Genomic DNA, 23,409 nt, shown 5'->3' on the forward strand with positions numbered 1-23,409 from the left:
TAGAAACTGAGACATCCTAAAGCAAGTTGTCCTGGTTTACCTGAGACAGTGGGGGTCTCGAGCTGTAGGATTTTTAGTGCTGAAACCAGGAAAGTCCTGAGCAAATGAGAACAACTGGATCACCCAACCCAACTGGGAGCCCTTCTTACCAAGGACCTCCTGATATTGTCAACCCTAAGAGAAGAACCACTTCTTAGGGCTGATGCTTAAAAAGGATTATAAAACCTGAATGCCAGTTGATTAATTTGCAAAGGGGAATGAGTATGACAAGAACCGGAACACTCCAGGTCCATGTGATCAGCATTTTTTCTTCCTATACGAAGCCAATCTATTAATATAAGAATGAGGAATGATGATCACAGGCACTGAGATACACAGAGTCCAAACGATCAGCAAATTCTCTCCTTGAGCAGGTCAATCTGCTAATTTACAAAGAGAAATTACTGTCAAAGAGACCGGATACTCAAAGTCCACGTGGTCAGCACATTTTCTGCTTCTGCTCCACCCTGTGTGGAAAGGCAAATCATAATCAGAGGACTGCTTAGTGAGCATGAAATGCATTAGAGTGCATGTTTGAAGGCCTAACTCCACCAGCAGGCTGAGACTGCCTTGCCATCTGAATGCTGAGGGTCTTCGCCTCAGCGGCTATTCCTGCCTCCAGGATGGGCACTGCCCACGTTGCCTCTAGGAGGCTTATTTTCTAAGCATCCTTTGGTGACTGACCTCTTTAGATGTGCTAACGGCTTCAAACAGGTAGCTGGGCTTCATTTCCCTAGGAGACATTGCAGCTTTGTTATACCTATCTTTGTTCTCATGCCTTATTTGTGACTTACAAAGTCCTTTCCAAAAAGCAGCCTTGATTGTCTTACTACCAATGTTAAGGCAACAGAAGACAACTCGATATGCCCCTCAGTAATCTTGACAGTTTATACAGAGGCAGTGTCGGACAGTGGTTAAGAACATGGGTTTAGAAGTGAGAAAATCCTACTGTATAGTTTATTACCATTGAAACTTGGACAAATCACTATATCCTTTTGCGCCTCAGTTTCCATATCTGTAAAATGAGAACCTTCCAAATACTATTGTGTCAAAGATAAACTGATACCATACATGTAAAGGACTAAGATAGTGTTTGAGACAGTCGATACTTAATGAATGATGACAAATAACCATACAAAGTACTATCATTTTCTGTTAAATTGTAGAGTTTTAGTGTTTCCAACCTAGACAAATTAAGATTAATGATTTGAGGGCCTTATTGAATATTTAGCTTTAGAGATAAAAATGCACTTCCCATAATATTTTAGTGCTATTGATTTATTATGTCAAGGGAAACATAAGAATGTTAGAACATTGTTGAACTAGCACAGAATAAAGAAAGGTGTTCTCATGACAGAGAAAAGGCAGAGCAGTAATCTGTCTTGGATCTTCTCCCTCCTCCCTGGTCGTACTTCTCAACCTGCTTTGCTTCTTCCTTTTGCTCTCCCTGACCTGAAATGCTGGAATGTCTCAGGCCTTCATATCTTCCTTCGTCCCTTCTACCACTTGCTCAAGCCAAAGTCTAGAAGAAGGACCTAACATGAGTGGTAATAGCCTAAGTCCATGATGGCGAACCTGTGACACGCGTGTCAGCACTGACACGCATAGCCATTTTCGATGACACGCGGCCGCATACCAGAGAAGTATGGGGCCGCATGCCGAGAAGGACATTTTATCCTTGGCTCCTGCACGGCCAGGTACAGTAGCCAGGGATAAAACATTTGCTGTAGTGTAGACACTCTGTGCCAGAGGGCTGTAGGCCAAAACAACAGAACTCTGGCACAGAACGTCTAGTTCTGGGACTTCCAGTTAGGCCATTAGGGGATCTTTGACCTCACTTCCTTCGGGCAAAGCAGGGAGCAGCGGAATGCTGTGGAGGATGCATCTCTGGGGGCCCTGTGATCGCCATTACCAGCAACTACATAACTACAGCAACCATCATCCAATCTACTGTTCTGGTATGTCGTGGATTTCTAATTGACCATCATTACTGACATAAGTGAGGGGGAGGCTGGGAGAGGTGAGGGCCTGTGCTATGGGTGCTGTTTCCTGCCATTAGAATAGTGGCAGCCATCTTAATTTACATAAGATGCAACTTGCAGAATTTCAAGACAGCATCTGGGCTCAGGTGTTTGTCGACTTGAGGACAAAGCTTGAGAATCTGGAAAGGTGCCGCTTGGAGAATCAAGAGGAGTGCCACTACGAACAGGAAATTTGGAGTGCCTGGAACCAATTACCAGACACTTTTAGCACCCTGAAAAATATAGCAATGGCTTTACTCACAATTTTTCCCTCTACGTACTTTTTTGAGACCTATTCTCAGCGTTAAATAATATCAAAACCAACAAAAGAAACAGATTAACAGATGAAGTTAGTAGCGCTTGCTTGGGCTTGAAGTGTACAAAATACCAACCTTCAACTGAAGATTTAGGCAATGAAATTCACCAACAGAAAAGTCACTAATAGGCAGGTTAGTTAAAGAATTCCCCCTCCCCCTCACTTATCTTAGTTCATGGCACCCCACACAAGTTAAATAATATCAAGACCAACAAAAGAAACCGACTGACAGATGAACAAAGAAGTCACTAAGCAGGTAAGTTAAATAATTCGTTTTTGGTTTATTAAATACAGTTATATATTACAATTATACATTTTTGTTATTTAAACTATAAATATCGCAAAATTATGGTTTTTTTCTCGAAGTGACACACTACCCGAGTTATGCTCGGTTTTTTGGCGAATTTTGACACACCAAGCGCAAAAGATTGCCCATCACTGGCCTAAGTCTAGGAAGCCCTTGTTCTAAACTCTAGAGCAGGGGTCCCCAAACTACGGCCCGTGGGCCACGTGCGGCCCCCTGTGGCCATTTATCTGGCCCCCGCTGCACTTCCAGAAGGGGAACCTCTTTCATTGGTGGTCAGTGAGAGGAGCACAGGACGCGGATGCATAGGACGCCGCAAAGCACGGTGTCGCTCACGTACAGTACTACTTCCGGTGACGTGGGATGCAAGCATCACTCCAGAAGCGCATCATATGACGCACATCCGGTCTGCGGCTGCGGCGCCCCACATTGAAATACTGGTCAGTTTGTTGATTTAAATTTACTTGTTCTTTATTTTAAATATTGTATTTGTTCTCATTTTGTTTTTTTACTTTAAAATAAGATATGTGCAGTGTGCATAGGGATTTGTTCACAGTTTTTTTTATAGTCCGGCCCTCCAACAGTCTGAGGGACAGTGAACTGGCCCCCTGTGTAAAAAGTTTGGGGACCCCTGCTCTAGAGCTACCAGAGCATGATCTATCCATCATCTCATTAAATCTTCCCAGTTACTCTCTTGAAGGGGTATTACTGCCATTCTACAGAAGATACACGTAGGACTTAGCAAAATGGCAGCCAAAACAGACAGCTAAGAACATTTATGAAAGACAGATGCCCATGGTCAGATCTTATGAGTTGATGCCAACTTCCTATGGAGTGATATGTTTGTATATTTTCTAAATGCCAGAAATTATTCTAATCATTTCATAGGCATTACTTATTCTCTCATGAGCCCTAGGAGATTGCCATAGTGATTTTCATCCCCACTTTACAGGTAAAGAAACTGAGGCTTATGGATGGAAACTTACAGACTCAATGTCACATAGCTAGCAAGTGGGACATTTCAGGACTCTTGTAATTTCAGAGCTCCATCTCATAAGACTATGCTATGCTGTCACTTACGCATTGGCATTCAGAATGTGGCAAATGTAGATTAAGTAAACCTAAAATGCAAGGCAGTAGAATTCTCATATTCAGTACTCCTGTTTTTGTTTTGGCCAGCCTCTTAAAGGTACAGTCTTCTAACTAGCTACCTGACAGTACCCATGACTGGCCAGCAAGCCTTTGCTGTCACTGAACAGACTGTCTTCCATGATCTTTGTCTTTACTGCTATTATTTTTTAATATGTCCATAGCTCTGCAAGAATTAAGCAGGCAGTTGGGAAGAATGGGTTGCAATGTTTTACATCTCTGCAGCTTCACTATTTTATTGAAGATTGCAAGGTTGTTGAGGGCATGAGCTGCGTTCATGTTTATCTTGCTCACCATTTTTTTTTATAAACTTTATTTATTTATTTATTTTTATTTATTCATTTTTAGAGAGGAGAGAGAGAGAGACAGAGAGGGAGAGACAGACAGAGAGAGAGAAGGGGGGAGAAGCTGGAAGCATCAACTCCTCTATGTGCCTTGACCAGGCAAGCCCAGGGTTTCGAACCAGCGACCTCAGCATTTCCAGGTCGACGCTTTTATCCACTGCGCCACCACAGGTCAGGCCTTGCTCACCATTTTTTTAAACTTATCCACTCCCATTCCCTCATTCCTTTTTTCTTTCTTTCTTTCTTTCTTTCTTTCTTTCTTTCTTTCTTTCTTTCTTTCTTTTTTTTTTTTTTTAAGATTTTATTTATTCATTTTAGAGAGGGGGGGGAGAGAGAGAAGAAGGAAGGAGCAGGGAGCATCAACTCCCTTATGTGCCTTGACCAGGCAAGCCCAGGGTTTTGAACTGGCAACGTCAGCATTTCCAGGTCAATGCTTTTATTCACTGCGCCACCACAGGTCAGGCCCCCTCATTCTTAAATTTCTTACTAGTGTCTAAACTTTCCAGAGCAAATATGGTCTTTTGCATCATGACACATGATCATTATCCTCTGGTCAGAGTGTTTTCACTGCAAAGATTGATAAGGTTTGGGGTTGGGGGCAAAAATTGTTTTTTTTCATGCTCCCCAATTCAGTGTCCAAGTACTCAAGAATAAGAAGCAATAACTACATTAACTTAAGGCAGATTCTCAGAATCACAAGTGCATGATAATTATCCTGTAAAACATTGAATGAAATGACTTCATAATCACAGATTTTGAATTGTTTGTATTATGTGATCTTCTGTTGGAGGGGTGATCAGTAGTTTCGAACTCATTCAGATAAGGCCACTTGTATTCATCAGGATTCCAACACTAGCCTCAATCAACCATGTGTTTCTCTAATGGAACTGAGAAGCTGAGGATGTGTTTCAGACGTCTGATTAATAAATACCATGTGTAATTATGATCACACCACTTTGGCAACATTTTCTTTTAAAGAAACGTCTATAGATGCAGCACCTAGTATACTCTGGGTATTGTTTTATGTGCTTTACAAGTATTAGCACATTTAATTGATGTAACAATCCTCTAAGGCAGTGGTCCCTAACCCCCAGGCCACGGACTGGTACCGGTCCATGGGCCATTTGGTACTGGTCCACAGAGAAAGAATAAATAGCTTACATTATTTCCGTTTTATTTATATTTAAGTCTGAACGATGTTTAATTTTTAAAAAATGACCAGATTCCCTCTGTTACATTTGTCTAAGACTCACTCTTGACGCTTGTCTCGGTCATGCGATACATTTATCCATCCCACCGTAAAGGCCGGTCTGTGAAAATATTTTCTTGCATTAAACCGGTCCGTGGCCCAAAAAAGGTTGGGGACCACTGCTCTAACGTAGAGACTATTATTATCATCCTTATTTTGAAAATGAGAAACTGAGGCATGAAGAGGTTAACTCATTGTCCAAGGTCACCTATCTAGAAAATGCAGGGCCAGTATTCAAACCACGGATATCTTAGTCACTAGGCCATTCTGTCTCTCAGATACATTATCACCACTTCCTCCTGCACCACTGACTTGCGGTCATCTTCATCCTTCTCAGATCTTCCCAAATGTTCACTCTGACCACTGACCCAGTGCCGGTCCTGGTCAGCATGGGCAGGGCCTGGGCCCAGCATATCCTGAGACTTCAATTTGAACACACTGGCTTCTGTCATTCATAGGAGCAAACAAATGTCTTTCAGAGGGAAACAGAGCTTTTGAAATAAATGTTGATTCTTGATGTCTCTCTTGAGATACAGATCAGGTGGACAGGAACTAGATAAAGAAATAAAATTAAGAAAAGAAAGAAAAACCAGACCAATGGCACTTGAAAAATTCCCCAAATCTTTAAAGGCAATTTCTTTTTTTTTCCTAAGGAACTTAATGCTTCTCTAAATGGAAAAAATGTTTTCACCTAAAATATAACAGTAACTGTTCTGGAATCCTCTTTCTTCTTGGCATGCTGATTAAGAAATTCTGCTCTTGCAGCAACAAATCTCAGCTTTCTTAGCTTCTGGAAAACTGTAAAATCATTGACTAACCTTTAAAAATTTATTATTGAAAATGCAGGTGATCTCTGTTTTTATAACTAAATATTTGGACATGAAGTACTATAAATTTGATACTCACTCACAGTTTGACGGTGTTGGATATAATGACCTTTCAGGTCCTTTCTAGGTATAAGTAAATATGGATCCAAGAATTTGGGTTAAATAGTAACAAAAAACATATTGAAATTTCCCTTTATCCTTCTTTGTTCTTAAAGAATAGGTTAACATGAATTGATTTTATCTCACAACTTGCACGGAAATGAGTGTTTTACTATTGACATTTTAATGATCAGTAGTTTACATTCTTTTTAATAGCCTTGGTGCAGTATTTTTAAAAAGCATGTTGGTTATAAAAGCTGTTTTAGAAGGAAAAGTTGTTTTAGGAAAGCAAATATGACTTATATAATCCATTCTCAAAGGAAAACCTTGGTAGTAACTTGGCTCAGGAAAGAAAAGGCTGGTGGGATTGGATAAAGATGAGACACCCAGGATAACTGACCTTCAATTTTTTTTTTGGCAGAAATGGCCCAAGTGTTTCTATGTATTTGTGAGAGTTTGTATTTCAGAAGCTCTGACTTGTAAATCCACATCGAAAGGCCAAGTTCAGCAGAGTAGCCTTAGGCAACAGGATGTGAATCAGGTTGGGTTGAATCATGCTGCAGTAAGAAACAGTTTTATAAATATTAATGGCATAAACAGCAAAAGTGTATTTATGGTTTGTGCTATTTAACCCATATTGGTTAGAGGGGCATTTTATTCCATGAAGTCATGCTCCATGATGTCATGAGAGCAGTATTAACATGACACATGTGAACTCTTCATGGCAAAAGAAGACATTTCAGACTTTGCATTTACAACTAAATGTCCTGACCTGAAAGTGACAGACCCCACTTCTTACTGTAATACACTGACCATACTAGTTACCTGGCCCCATACTTTTGCAAAGGGGACAAGAAGTGTAATTCTGCACATGCTCGGGGGAGAGGAGATCTGACTATGCGTGAGCATTAGAAGTCACTACCATAATATCCAGGGTGGACAGAGTGCTTGGTCTGTGCCAGGCGACCTGTGAAGTCCTCTATAAGCAACATGTTACTTAGCCCTCACACAACCCTGGAAGGTGTGTGCTTTCATAGTATCCTCTCCTCAGATAAGGAGACTGAGAATCAAGGTTAAATCTCTTGCCCGAAGATTATGTATTAAGCAGTAAAGTCAAGTTATAAACCTGTGCCACCATGCTGCTCTTCCCTGAGTGCTCCTTCAAGCCTCAGCTGAAATGCCAGACCCTTTGCCCTCTGAGGGAAAGTGAGCATCTGCTGCCCTCACTAATCCACTGAGGGACACATCAGTGAGGGAGGGAGGCTTGTTCCCTGCGGGGAGCTGCAGGCCCTCTCCCCAGGCCTCAGAGAAGCTACTAAATCAGGAAATCGACCATCAAGTACAAGCATGCTGGACTAAATACTCATTGTATCAAGTCATAAGCATAGAAAGACAATTTTAATGTAGCAATATGGGGGAGAAATTTAATCATGATAAATATTTTCACAAACATTTAAAAGTACATATCCTATACAGGTCAATCTATAATCAATTTGAGATGATCAGTATGCATGAGAGAATTCTGAACTAACACTGGGGAACAAAATTTTTGTTGCATCCACAAAAACACTTGTTCTAACCTAATTCAAGGGTGCTGATCTCAAATCTGACATTAGTTTTTCTCTGTAAGCTACAGTTTTTTTTGCAATTCAAGATTTTAGGTTTTCATCTTATTGTAAAATTTTCAACATTTAGTTTAACATAATGAAGTAGAATGTCTTCTTGGGCATCATATTTGTGAAAATATAATAATTTATATAATGCAGTAAATACACTAAAAGATATGATTGCATCAGAATTTGTCTACAATTTTGAAATAGAACATATTAAAACACTTATTTTAATCACAAAATTTGCGCAAAACTTATTTAAATTCTATTCAGGCAAAAATTTGCGTTTGTAGCTCTTGCGTTTGTGTACTTGTTGAGGACAATGTTGTTTGATGCTCCAGCAGTAGTCTGCTTATCACTAACAGCTCCAAGATTTTTCAGGAAACTTATCAAGGTGACTGTTCAGGAAGTGAATCTTAACGCTCATGTTACATCCAATGTCACAGAAAGCCAACAGCATCCTTTGAACCAGAAGTTCATAGTTTTCAGCTTTTTTGTTGCCAAGGAAGTTGTTTGTAACTGCCACAAAAGACTGCCATGCTGCTTTCTCCTCCTTATTCATCTTCCTGGCAAATTCTTCATCACGTATGAGGGTTCGAATTTGAGGTCCATCGAATACACCTGCTTTTACCTTCTCGAAAGACAAGGCAGGAAAAGCAGAAATAAAATGTTGAAAGTATTCACTTTCTCTATTCAAAGCCAGAACAAACTGCGTCATTAAGCCAAGTTTGATGTGAAGTGGGGGAAAATGATCCTGTCTCGATTAACTACAGGTTCATTCACAATATTTTGCACCCCTACTTCCAGAGCTTCACATTTCAGCCACTCCTTCTGTGTCCAATGTTTCTCCTGAGCTCAGCTGTCCCACAAACACAGAAAGCAAGGATACTTCATGAAACCTCTCTGTTGTCCTAGCAGGAAATTTACCATTTTAAGATCCATACAAATGATCCAGTTATGCTCCTCAGACTTCAGAAAGTCGAGGACAATTTTTATGTCATTATAATCTTCTCGCAGATGAGTTGAATAACCAATTGGAACTGCTGCATAAACATTACCGTTGTGTAGAACACAATTCAGACTCCATTTAGAGCTGTCAAGAAATAGCTGCCATTCTGTTGGACTGTAAGTGGGAACACCTAGCTGGCTGAGAAGACTACTGATAGCATGACAGGAAACAAAATGTTTGTCTTCAGAAAAAAAGTCCACAAAAATTTGTTCACGCTTCCTGAAATGGGATACTTTAGCTGACCGGTGAAGTACATTCTTTTCTTGAAGCCTGGAGGCTAATAACTCAGCTGCTTTCTTTGATAGGCTCAAATCTTTTACTAAGTCATTCAATTCAGGTTGGCTAAACTGCTGAAGGTTAATGACTGCTGTCATCAGAAGACCCTTCAGATTCTACAACCATTTCCTCCAGCATCTTATCAAAATACACTTGATCACCATGTTCACTTTCTTCTTCCTTAGAAGAAATAAAATCATTAAAAACTAGAAGTGGGAGTGTCTCAGAGTGTGGGATAGGTCGTATTGCTGAAGGAATATTAGGATATGCGATCCTATGCCATTTTTTCTTGCCAATGCCCTTTGTATGGAACAGACAGAGATAACAGTCACTGCTGTGGTCCTTAGGTTCACGCCAAACCATGGGAATACCAAAAGGCATTCCTTTGCGTTTTCCTTTTGTTCAGTCACGAAGCATTTCCTCACAATTATGACACACAATATGAGGAGCCCAATTCTTGTCTCAATCGCCAAGGGGAACTTGAAAATAGGCAATATATGCACGTGTCACAAATGATGAAATATTGCGCCTTTGACGTTGAAGTGTGTAACAGCTACATATATAACAGATGTCAGGACTATTCTTACGTTTACGCCTACTCGAAGAAGCCATAATTCAATCTTAAAACAAAATAAGAGGGTGTTCTTATCAGATAATAATTTTTTACATTTAAAAATGACTACAATTATGTAAAAGGGATGTTTGTAAAACATTAATTGCCTTGTGGTTACGTTCAATCCAAGAGTCGTTGCCCTTTAACTCCAATTTAAACCATTAACTGTAACAAAAAGAAATTAAAATTGCATAAAAACTAGAGCATGCACCAAAAAAACGGATTTCTGATTTGGAATCAGCGATGCAGAAATATATAGAAACAGTTCTAAAACCTCATGCAACAGAAAATGAAAAGCAATTGTTACCCAGTGTAATTTATATGTATGTTGATTTTATATCTAATTTATATTATGTACAAATTAGATTTTAAATTAAATGCATAGGGTTGGTTCTTTTCTTCTGTCATTTATATGGTCATCTATCTATCCATCTATCTAAACCAATGGCCCAATAGAAAAATAATTTAAGCTATATATATAATTTTAATATTTTGTATCATTTTAAAAAGGGAAAAGAAACCTAAAATTAATTGAATAATACATTTTACTTAACCCAAAGCACTGCAAATGAAATAATTTTAACAAGTAATCAAAATAAAAATGATTAATTTGCATCCCATTTTTATACTTAGTTTTTAAAACCCTGAATGTATTTTTACACTTAGAGACATCTCAGTAGGATCCTATATGTTCATTGGAAATACTTGATCTGTACTCATAGTTCATAAAATATATGGTTGAAAAACAAGATTCACATGTTCAAGGTGTTTCAAAAATACTTAAATGGTTTCCAATAACTGAATTAATCCATTGGCAATGACTATGTTGGTTGCCAGTGTGCTCATGTTTAATAGTACTGGGAATGCTACAGGTGTTTGATGTGTGCCTTTTAATAGGCTCCCATACAAACTGAGAACACAGGTAGTTCTCCCTGGCAGACTAACTCTGCATTGAGTCCTCCCTTCCTATTGGAAAACGAGTAGAAATGCCCATCCCTTTGCAGCCGGCTGGGAGGAATTTTCCGTCAGAGGCACAACAATATTTGTATTCAGGTGTCAATTGGACTATGAACTTGGAGTCAGAAAACCTGAAAACTAGATGTGAGTCCTTTTTTTTTTACCAGCTGTGTGGTCTGATGCTACTCAACATAAGTATTCTGGGCCCTGTTTAGCAGATGTGGGTCTTCCCAAAGCCTGGTCTGTGTCTAGCAGCATCGCCATCCCTGTAAGAAATGCAGAGCCTCAGGCCTCACCTACTGAATCTGAATCTGCTCTGTAACAAGAGCCCCCAGGTTGGAGAAAGGGTCCAGAAAAACTGCCCCGGAGGAGCCCTGGCCGGTTGGCTCAGTGGTAGAGTGTCGGCCTGGTGTGCAGAAGTCCCGGGGTTCGATTCCCGGCCAGGGCACACAGGAGAAGCACCCATCTGCTTCTCCACCCCTCCCCCTCTCCTTCCTCTCTGTCTCTCTCTTCCCCTCCCGCAGCCGAGGCTCCATTGGAGCAAAGATGGCCTGGGCGCTGGGGATGGCTCCTTGGCCTCTGCCCCAGGCACTAGAGTGGCTCTGGTCGCGACAGAGCGACCCCCTGGAGGGGCAGAGCGTCGCCCCCTGGTGGGCAGAGCGTCGCCCCCTGGTGGGCAGAGCGTTGCCCCCTGGTGGGCGTGCCCGGTGGATCCCGGTCGGGCGCATGCGGAAGTCTGTCTGACTGTCTCTCCCCGTTTCCAGCTTCAGAAAAATACAAAAAAAAAAAAAAAAAGAAACTGCCCTGGAGGGTTTCTAAAATTCCTCTTGCTCTAAAATTCTGCTTTTATGTACATTAGAATGAAGCAGACAGCAGTTTCATTTCCTAAGACCTGAAAGAGACACGTGTCCAACTATGACTGCGCTGAGGCGTGCTGCGTGTCGGGTGCTGTGCAGTCACCTCGTGTGCAGCAGCTCGTCCTGTCATTGCTTCCCTGTGAGGTCCCCTTGTTGTCTCCGTATTACAGATACAGAGACGCAGCTGGGAGGTTTGACACCTCAGCCAGGCCTGCAGAGCCAGCAGCTGTGAAGCTGAGACTTGAGTCCAAGTTGTCTGGTTCTAGAGTCTGGACTAAATCATTGTGCTGGTCAGAAGCTGCTCACGGTGGAACCCAGGACGCTCAGTGCCAACGACTGGGTTCTTTCTTTTGTGTGTGATCTTTCTCCATTTCTATATTACTTCCCTTTTAAAAAAATTCTTTTATCAACTTTTTTTTTAGATTTTATTTATTCATTTTAGAGAGAGGAGACAAAAAGAGACTGAGAGAGAGAGAGAGAGAGAGAGAGAGAGAGAGAGAGAAAGGGGGAGGAACTGGAAGCATCAACTCTCATATGTGCCTTGACCAGGCAAGCCCAGGGTTTTGAACTGGTGACCTCAGCATTCCAGGTCGACGCTTTACCCACTGCACCACCACAGGTCAGGCTACTTCCCTCTTATATTAAACAAGAGCACTGGTCACTCCAATAAATTCAGTTACAACATAAAAATAAAAAAAGGTTAAAAAAAAAAAAGAGCACTGGGTTCCTGGCCGGTTGGCTCAGTGGTAGAGCGTCGGCCTGGCGTGCAGAAGTCCCGGGTTTGATTCCCGGCCAGGGCACACAGGAGAAGCGCCCATCTGCTTCTCCACCCCTCCCCCTCTCCTTCCTCTCTGTCTCTCTCTTCCCCTCCCGCAGCCGAGGCTCCATTGGAGCAAAGATGGCCCGGACGCTGGGAATGGCTCCTTGGCCTCTGCCTCAGGCGCTAGAGTGGCTCTGGTCGCGACAGAGCGACGCCCCGGAGGAGCAGAGCATCGCCCCTGGTGGGCAGAGCGTCGCCCCCTGGTGGGCGTGCCTGGTGGATCCTGGTCGGGCGCATGTGGGAGTCTGTCTGACTGTCTCTCCCTGTTTCCAGCTTCAGAAAAATACAAAAAAAAAAAAAAGCACTGGAACATTGACCTGTTTTGTGTATTTAATTAGAAACCAGTATATAGTAACTGTCACAAAAGTCAGGCAGGCAGTCACCCACATAGTGATGAGAATTCCCCATAGCTTCCTCATGGGAGCCCTCCCTAAAGTTTCCCTGGGAACACACCAGCTAGATTTAAAGAAGCTGTTTCCAGAATCCCCTGTGGAAGATTTTATTCATGTAAAAAATATATATTGATTTTAGGCAAGCAGAAGAAAATGGAGCCTGCCTGGTTACAAATGGATACTGTATCAGTGACTCTAATATTGTACCTCTCCATAATACCTTTAAAATATGACAATGTAGTTATGATATAGGTAATATAACATTACACAATATAATATGCTATGATATATGCACTATACTATAACGAGTATATATAAAATACTATACATATAATATGTAATACAATGTAACAAGTATACACACTGACTGATTCCTATGTGCCAGAGTCTGTTCAGCCTTCCTTTACAGTCATCGGCTCACCTAATCTTCATTAGATACTATTATTACAGATGAAACTTAAGTAAGTAGCTGACAAGTCAATATTCAATGATACCAGTGTTTAGTTATAAGTCAGTAATCAAATTGAGATACTGTATACTGATTCTAGACATTACACATACTGTCTGAAAGATACTAAATACAACAGAGCAGAGATTGTTGCCCTCCCTGTTGGTGTCCCACCCTTATCCCAGACTCACCTCAGAGTCTGCCTGAAGCTTCTCAACATGGCAGCTCCCCACCCCCAGAGCCTGCCTCTGCCTCTGCCCCCATCTGATAGCTTGCTCAGCTCGTAACACCCAGGGGCCCGTCAGCCAATGCAGGATAGGATCCGTGAGTTGACAGTCCAGCATCCTTATCCTGGGGCATGTTGTCCACTCTATCTCAAAGGTCTCAGTGAGGTTGAGCTCCCAATGGTAACCTGTGCATTCATGAGTCCTGTAACTGCTTGTCTCCCTGCCCTGCCTCGCTCCCCAGCTTCTTCTCGTGTGTGCTTTCTGGCACCACCTCCCAAGTAAAGACATTCAGCCAAGCCGTTGCCTCATGGTCTGCTTCAGAGGGACCCCAAGGAAAAAGATTGAGTTACCTGTGATAATCAACTTGTGACAATGGCCTGACCAAGATTTACCACCTGTGATCTCCTTCTTAGCACTGAAGTTACATTTCATCAGAAGCATTTGAGATGGATCTTTCATTCCCAGCCTTGCTCACCTGTCTTAACCTTTAAGATGAATGACAACATTCCTGAGCTAGACTGGCCCAGGCATAGTCTAATAAAATAGTTGTGGAAGCCAAGGGAACAGGTTGTGGCTTCTGAGCGTTGCATGAGATGCACCCTGTTGCATTGCTGCACTCCCAGGATGCTCAGGTTCAGGCTGTCTTTAACGTTCTCTGTGAGGCAGACTTCAGCACTGCGTCTGCTGGATTACACAAGGGGCTCCTACAAAATGATGACAAGGACATGCTGCATGTGGGATTTTCTGAATTTTCCAATGAGACGTATTAACCTTATTTGGGATAGTTTTCTCATTCATGATCGAGTTTTCCTTCTGCTTCTGGCAAAGGTTGTAGATCTATGAATTAGCTCTACAGATGGAAGGCACATTTAGTAGTCAAGCCAGTTAAAGCTCTTTGATACTAAACATATGCATGGGCAGAATTGCTGCAAAAATCCCCCAATGCAGCTGCACAGCTAGATTTTACCGTTAAGCAGCAGATTCAGCTTTGTGACCCAACCATGAAAGAAAGGAAAACGTGGTCCAAAATTTTAAGGGAGGTATGCAAAATGGCTGAAAGCTGACAAGTGTCTGAGCCAGGACTCAGATCTGCTGATTCCAGACATCCTGCCTGATGACCATAAAACTGAAAGAGAAAAAAAGAAAAAGAAATAAAAAGAGTGTGAGGAAAGCAAGTGGCCCATATGGGCATCGTACTTGACATGATGGCATGATCAGGCGTCTTTCCTCGGGCACAAAGAGCCTTTTAGCATTGTTTGATAATATTCCAAAAAGAAAATAATAGAGCCCGTCTTCTAAATGATCCACATGAATCCAGGAAATGGCTGAAGCACTTACCCTGTCTTCTAAGTATTCTGAGCGCCTGCATCAGGACCCCTCAGCATGCCTGCTCGTCTGCAGCCTGGTGCCTGGTGAGGGAGGCTTAGACGTGCACGGCTGGCGACTTCTTGGCTGGACGCAGATGTGTTCACGGCATGACAGAAGCTCATCCTTCCATTTCATAATATAGTTTCTGAGCCATCATTTCCCCAACATTTAATTGTGAACATTTTCAAACGTAAAATTGAAAGTTTATACTGAACAACCATGTTTTCATAGCCTGAGTTCTACAATGAGCATCTTACTTGTTTTATCACACATAAATCCAGCCCTCTGTATTTTCATCAATCCATCATATATTTTTCTGCATTTCAATGTAAGTGCCAAATATACTTCTGCATGCATATTAACAATTAGAGTTCCTTATTTGTTTATGGTTCTTCTTTCCATTTTGAGAAAAATTTATATACCATGATACTATGACATCCACAAATCTTATGTGTAACATCTGCATTCTGAAAAATGCATACAAATCTGAAACTCAAACCCACATCAAGGTAGAAACCATCTCCATTACTCCAGAAACTTCCTTCGTGACCCTTCCCAGTCACTATCTGCCTCACCCCCTAGAGGCCACCAATGTTCTGATTTCTCCCATCATAGGTTAGTATTGTCTGTTTTAGAATTCTATAAATGAAATCATATAGTGTGCTTATATTTTTTATTTGATTTCTTTCCCTTGGTATAAGGTTTCTGAGATTCATCCATGTTGTGGCATGTATCAGTAGTTTGTTCCTCTTTCTTACTGAGTAATATGCCATTGCCTAAATGTGGAACATTTTTAAATCTATTCTATTGATGGATGCTTGGGTTGGTTCCAGTTCTTGGCAGCCATGAATAAACTATCCAAAATAGTCATTCATAAACAAGTCCGTGTACAGACATGTATTTTCATTTCTCTTGAGTGAACACCTACGAGAAAAATTACCATATCATGGGTAGATTTATATTTAATATTATAAGAAACAGCCAGTCCTTTGTCCAAAGTGGTTGTTTCACTCCCCAACAACATATGAGAGTGGCAGTTGCTGCACATTTTCACAAGCACTTGGGGTTGCTGATCTTCTTAATCTTAGTTATTCCTGTGGGGATATACTAGCATCTCTTTGTGTATTTAATTTGCATTGTACTAATGACTCATGTCCTTATTGGCCATTCATGCATCTTCCTTTATAGACTATATTTTCAAATATTTTACCCATTTTTTATTTTTGTCTTTTTGTCATTGATTTATAGGAGTTCTTTATATATCCTGGGTCCCAGCCCCTTGTCAAGTATACATTTTGCAAATATTTTATTCCAGTCTATGACTTTCCTATTTCTTTTCTTAATGATGGTTTTTGATGGGCAGAGTTCTTAATAATAACAAAGTCTAATTTGGATGTTTTACTGTGTCTAGTCTAAGAAATCTTCACCTACACCCACAGTAGAGGGGTGATTCTCCTATGTTTTCCTCCAAATGCTGTACAGCTATAGTTTTTACATTTAGGTCCATGAACCATATAGACTTAATTTTTATGCATAAAATAGAGGTCATGTACATATGTTTCTGGCTATTGTAAAAGTCTTTTCTTTCTCTTGGATTTTCAGCAGTTTGATTAAGATGGGCCTACATGTAGTTCTCTTTATATTTATCTTTCTTTGGGTTTGATGAGCTTTTGCTTCTGTAATTTTATGTGTATAACTATATCTGAGAAATCTTCAGCTGCTATCTGCTATTTCTTTGAACTTTTTTTTCCCCAGTCTCTGAAACAAAATTACCCGTGTTAGACCTTTTGATATTGTCCCACAGGTCTCTGAAAAGATATGTTCATCTTTTTTCTCTCTCATTTTCTTCATATTGAATAATTTCTATTGATTTATCTTCAAGTTAACTGACTTTCTTCTTTCATCCTCATTTTTCTGCTAAAACCGACCAGCCAACATTTTATTTCATATATTTTATTTTTTAGTCCTAGAATTCTCATTTGGTTCATTTTTTTTTTCTTTGTGACAGAGACAGAGAGAGAGAGACAGAGAGAGGGACAGATAGAGACAAACAGACAGGAAGGGAGAGAGATGAGAAGCATCAATTCTTTGTTGCAGCTCCTTAGTTGTTCATTGACTGCTTTCTCATATGTGCCTTGATCAGGGGGCTACAGCAGGGCGAGTGACCCTTTGCTCAAGCTAGCGACCTTGGGCTCAAGCTGGTGAGCTGTGCTCAAACCAGATGAGCCCACACTCAAACCAGTGACCTCGGGGTGTTGAACCTGGGTCCTCTGCATCCCAGTCTGACGCTCTATCCACTACGCCACCACCTGGTCAGGCTGGTTCATTTTTATTATTTTTCTATTTCTCTACTGAGATTTTTCTATCATTTTATTTTTCTAAGTTTATTTTCTTTTAGATTCTTGATCATAGTTATAACAGCTGCTTTTAAACCATTGACTGCTAATTCCAAAATCGAAGTGGCCCTTTGGGTTGGTCTTCATCAATTGCCTTTTCTTGTGAGAATGGGTCATATTTTCCTGCTGTTTTCTATTTAGTACCAATTAATTCTTGGATTGTATTCAGAACATTATAGAAGAGAGATGTGGAAACTCTGGATTCTGTTCTGTTCTTAGGAAAGAGCAATTTGTTTGTTTGTTCGTTCTGTTTCATTTTCTGCTTGGCTAAACTCAAACCTGCATGCTCTCTGTCCATTGCAATGAGTGGCAGCTCATATACTGGGGCTGGGAGATGGCCTGTTCACGTATGGTTCAGGGGCAGTATCAGCAGTTTGGGGAAGAGTTTTTGTTTTAAAAAGTGTTTATACATAGAAGTTGGGACTCTGTCTGGGTTTTCCCCATTTACTATTCAATGGCTATTGTTGTCCTGAACCCTTTCCTTTGCTCTGTAAAGCCACCAACACTGAGGGTTTTTTCATCAGACTTTTAGTTGCCACCTGATATTTGACTAGTCTTACCCTCAGTCTGAGAGATGTAAAAACTCACCCAGTGCCATCTTCTTCTTCTAAGTGTCCACTCCCTCCAGTTTCTTCCTGCTTCATTTCCCTCTCCCAGTCTTCCAGGTAGTTATTTATAATATATCGTCAAGAGTTTATGGCTGTTCCTATAGCAGGGTTGGTCATACAGGAGCTACCCAGTTATCCGGAAGTGGAATCTTCTGCACTATCATTATCAGTGGCTTCTGAATATTCCATTGTCAGGATGTGCCATCATTTATTAACCTTATCGTATGTTGATGGTTACTCATATTATTTGCATTATTTGCTATTATGGAAACTTTGGCTCTAACATAAAAGCTATCTCACTCTGACACATTCTTGATTTAGAACTGAAGCAAGAAAGAACTCTGAGCTAAAGTTTGCTCACCTGTAAAATTGAGTGATAATAAGAATGGCAACCATAAATGTGCTTTAATGAGACTTAAACAAGAATAATATTTCAACAAAATGCAAGCAATAATTTAAAAAAAATTAAAGTATATTTAAAACACCTCATAAAATTCTGGCATAATAAATCTAATTGTTAATAAACTCAAATTAGGTGCTAGTTCCTCTTTTTAGTTATCATTATCCTTGTATTAAATATTTTATTTCACATAATTATATAAATAACTGATTGGAGAACAAATGGAAAATAATCAAATGTGTTTCTTTCATTTTTATAAGTAAATATATATGAGGGTTTTCTTACGTCAAGTTATTTTTGAGAACATTATTTTAATGGCTGCATAATACTCTACTAATAATATAAGCAATTATTATTTGGATGATTTGTGGTTCTGAAAAAAAATGGAAGTTACATATGTATATTATGCAAATTTATCTGGGGGAGAATCTTATAAAACCATTCTATTTCTAATTGTAGACTAGCACATACTAGCTAATGTCAACCAGATAAAGTTAAATAGCAAATTGCAGAAGCTAGAATGCTCATTTTAAGTACTTTCATATTTGGAGTAATAAAATGACAGAGCTGCCTTATCCCTCTTTAAGGAAATTGAAGGGCTTCATCAGCTTTATTTCATTAAGATCCCTATAGCCATGCGGTGGCATGGGTGAAGGTCAAGGAGGCTCTGCCTTTTGCAGAGGGAGTTTCAAGGGCTATGATGATAAAGTACTCTCACTAGGGTCCCCTACAGGGAATAGCCTTTATCTCCCTCCCCGGGTTGTCATACTCTGGCGATAGTTCAGGGCAGTCACAGGTGTCAGATTGGGGTGACAACCAGCTACTTGGTACTGATGAGCTGAGGCTAGCAATCCAAACCCAGGCAAATTTGCATGCCTGTGAGTGAAAGCGTGGAGGGACTATTTGGTCTGCCTCCCACTCCCTCTCACTCCAGGTGTTTACTAAGTGAACGAATGGTTGTGGAGAGGGGTTTCCACTACAGCTCCGCCTCTTCCTGCTGCATCCAGGTGCTGTGTTAAACACCTTTTGTGCACTTATCACCACCAACCTGTCAGCGTGTCCTATTACTAGCCCCATTTTAAAGATGGGAAAACTAAAATTCAGAAAATAACCAGCTCCAGTGTCCACAGCTGATATATATTTGCTAAGAGTCTTGCACTATTAAAAATATTTTTCAAAGTTTGCTTATGCCTTGCGCTGTCGTGAGTAGTGAGAAAAACGCGTCCCTCAGCATATGGATAGCAACAAGAGGAGCTATGCTCCAACCCACAGGAGAGATCATTCAGCGGATGGAACGGGAATCTTGGCAGGAAGTTAGTGGGTTATTTCGCAGTCCCTGTTAGGAAAGAAGGAGATAGAGTCTTTTAACTTTAACTAAGTCCATTCAAACCAATCTGATTATTTTAACTAGTATTTATGGAGTACTTACTAGGTATCAAGCACAGTGATGAACTGGTAAATGATGCAGCTGTGGTCCATATTTGAGCCTGATAGTGTAGAAGTGAAGACAGACCCTGAACAGGAATTACAGCTGTGCTGAAGAAGGAGGATGGACGGGGTGCTTGGGACATTGATCACGACATCCACTTGGATTAAGGCTGCTGTCCCTGGAGATTAAAGAAAAGGGTATAAGCTTGCTGGTAAAATAAATAAATAAATAAATAAATAAATAAATAATAAATAAATAAAACAGCACCAGCTAGTACAGGAGGTGAAAGTTTTCTGGATTCAAAAAGACCTCACTAAGTTGGAGCAATGGACTAAAGCCACAAGATGCCATTTCAGTTCTAGAAATAGGATGTACAAGTACGCACAAGATCAGATTTGGCATGAGAACAACTTATGTGGGAAAGACCAGAAAGTATTTCTCCACCACAGGGTTAATATTAATTAGTAAATCATGTGATGTTGCTGTTGAACAGCGACAATGAAGTCATGCATTTGTTTTACAAGGCTTGCGAAGGAAAGGAAAAAAAAATGTTGTGTATCAATTTCCAGATGGTATGTTTTGAATGGTGTCTTCCCTTTCAACAGACTTTTCTGGTAAGATGGTTTGTTTTTTATGGAGAAATAAGTGGTAAGCTTGGAGGCAATTAACTTGATCCTTAATAGAAGCTGATGTGCTTTCATGCTCTCTAAATAACTTTACTAATATATAGTAATTGGATATTTATAAAAGTTAGCCTCGCCTATAACTTAAGTGGAAATGATAATGTGTTGGTATAGAACACACAGTTTTAAATACAGAATTTGATCTGCTTCCTCAAATACCCTTGAGGGGAATTCTCAATGGTGTTTTCATGTGTGTTCAGTGGATGTCCCACCTGTTTCAATAAAGCATTAGGACAATTTACATAACTGTACTAAACAGGATAAGCAAGGATGAATTAGAAAGAAAGGATGATACAGATAGGAAAGCTAGGAAGAAGGCAGGTGACCGCACACAGTTCTCACCTGTGCGATCCTACATGCTCGCTGGAGGAGGAACAAGATCACTGCCCCCATGTTGTGGATGTGGAAGTGGAGATTTGAAGAAATTACTGACATGCCCAACATCACAGAACTAGTGAGTAACAGTCCTGAACCACATCAGCCCCCCTGAAATTCTGTTTTTCTCTCTACTACTCTCTGCTACCTTCCAATAATATTAAAAATGTAATTGGCATTGGAAAGGATGCCAGCTCAAAGAGAAACTCAATAGAACTAGAGTTGGAAACTTTTTTTAATGTTGTCCCTCTAGCTGTGAATTGATGAGCCTGACCCTCCCTCGATACTTAGAACTTTCTTAATCTTAGCAGCGCTTTTACATGCCTAATGTTCACCATCTGATCAGGAAGCTAACTATAATGAAGGCCATCAGGCTGTTACAACACACTTCTGCCTATCCCAAGTTATGTTTTATTAAGGTGAGTTGTCAGTATTAAATCATTAAGAAAGATGGCTCCTGATAAGTCTTACCACCTCATCAGTAATACTTTCCTGGGCTCCTTGGAGACTGGAAATTTACAGTGGTTTAGCATGCTGCTATGAACCCATCATAATTTTTATTATGCTTTGTAGCTGCACCAACTTCTAGAAGAGGCTGTTCTAAAATCCTAATGTGACAAAAATCAATTTTCAGATGTAAATTTGGGTGCCATTGGTGACATTTTTCACACCCGACAAATTGCTTGTCTCTGGTTTTGAACTAATGATCACATAAACAAGACTGGAGACAATTGATTACATTACTGGCTGGGAAAAATTGATGTGTCTGGGGCAAATTAAGCAAGGATAGTCAGGGAAAGGATCTGTGACTTTGAAAAACTTTGTTTTGATGTGCAATGTCAAGAGTTTGTTTGCCACATCTTGCCCTTTATTCTTCCACATGTATCCAGAAGTATTCCCCTTCTCTGGGGGTTCAAGAGCTCTTTGTAGCAGAATGACTGTGACTCCTATTCTCAGAGCACATTTGTGGAGGAGAATCCATGTCACAACTTCAGAAAGCAGTTCTTTCAACTGTCAATCCTGTGGGGAAATGTATTCATTTATTCAGCAATCATTGAGCATGTATCCATTAAGGATGCATTTGGCTGCAGGTAACCAACATGCCTGATTAAGAATAGCATAATTAAGTACAGGTTGTTTTTCTTACTTAACAAGAAGTCCTACAATAGATGATTGTTGGCTCACCAATGCTACGGAAGGCAAGGTTATTCCTCCGTCTCATCCCACTGTCCTTAACTTGCTGGCGTTAACTCTCATCTTTGTCCTGTCATGATTGCACGATAGCTGATGCACACTCAGCCATCATGCAGCAAGGCTGGGACAAGAGAGAGGAGGTGAGCCAGCCACATTTGTCCTCTTTGCAGTAAAGAGGATCTTCCCAGAAACCATCAGAAGTCTACTGTTATTTCTCACAGGCCAGCACCTTGCCACACAGCTATCTCCAGCTGCGGGGGAGGCTGAAACAGCAAGCATTTGTCTGTTCCACTGGTGCCCTGAACTAACTCCAAGTTTCATAGCAAGGAGGAGCAGAGAAATGAATGCTCAGAGCCAGCCAGCCAAGTCACTGTAGGTTGTTTGCTCAAATACATATATTTGGGGACTGCTGACTATCTTGCTTACATAGCTTCTCAGACTTTTAATGTGCCAATACATATTGAGGCCTTTGATGAGGGATAGTTATGACATTCAGCATTTTGCCGAAGTAAACACAGAACTCCTCATTTTTCCTTGGATTATCTATTAATTCAGAAGTGTTCCGAATGACACTGTGAAATGCTGTATTGTTTCTAGTTCACATCCTTTGTTGGAAGAGTTAAACACATTTGTCTCACATCAATACTGCCTTTTACATGAAGGCCTGTGTCCGGCTGCTCTGATTGAGAACAGTGCAAGGCACCGGGGCCTGTAATGGGTCCTGTGCTGAGCAGACGGTGGCCCAAGGGCAACACGATGAACAGACTACCAGACTCAGATGCAGGCTACCGGTGTCTTCAAATTCACGTCAGGTTTAAGGCCAGGTTAAGAGAGAAGTTTTCTCAGAGCCTTGACACTGTGTGTGGGAGTCACTACATTTCCCCAAGAAAATGCAGTAAAACCTTAAGCCTAGACAGTATATAGTGTTAGTGGCTAAGAGATGCAGAGCTCAAATCCCAACTCTGCCTTTTATAAGTGGTGTGATCTTGGGCAAGATACTCTGAGCCTTGGTTTCCGAATCTGTAAAACAGGGCTAGTTCTTGGCTGCTGTCATGAAGACTCCCTGAGATAATGGTTGTAAAGTGCTCATTGCAAGACTGGGAGCCATTTTCAGCCCAGATCCTTTGTTAAGGGCTGACCTAAACTGAGTCCCTGTGTTAAATCTAAACTGAATTCTTTATTCCACAAGGTCCTTTAGAACTTTAACTTCTCATTTTCAAAGCAAGGTATTTGATTCTACTCTTTTGACCCTGGCATTTGGACCATGCTTTGAACTCAGGGGCCATGTCTTTGCTTTACTGATATTCTTTGCTCCAAGAAATACAGACCGCCAGTCTTGAGTTTGATTCATATTATATTGCTTCTAGAAATAATACACACAAAATAAAACAGTGGCTAA

At 40.7% G+C, this 23,409-nt stretch overlaps 1 protein-coding gene across 1 annotated transcript in view; it reads left to right on the plus strand.

Moving 5' to 3' along the window:
• The window catches only part of CDH13 (cadherin 13), a 1,120,140-nt gene that overhangs the window by 442,722 nt on the left and 654,009 nt on the right, over positions 1–23,409 (plus strand). The gene's annotated exons all lie outside the window — the stretch shown is intronic.

The sequence above is a fragment of the Saccopteryx leptura genome, chromosome 9, assembly GCF_036850995.1.
Source record: "Saccopteryx leptura isolate mSacLep1 chromosome 9, mSacLep1_pri_phased_curated, whole genome shotgun sequence".
Classification (NCBI taxonomy): Eukaryota; Metazoa; Chordata; class Mammalia; order Chiroptera; family Emballonuridae; genus Saccopteryx; species Saccopteryx leptura.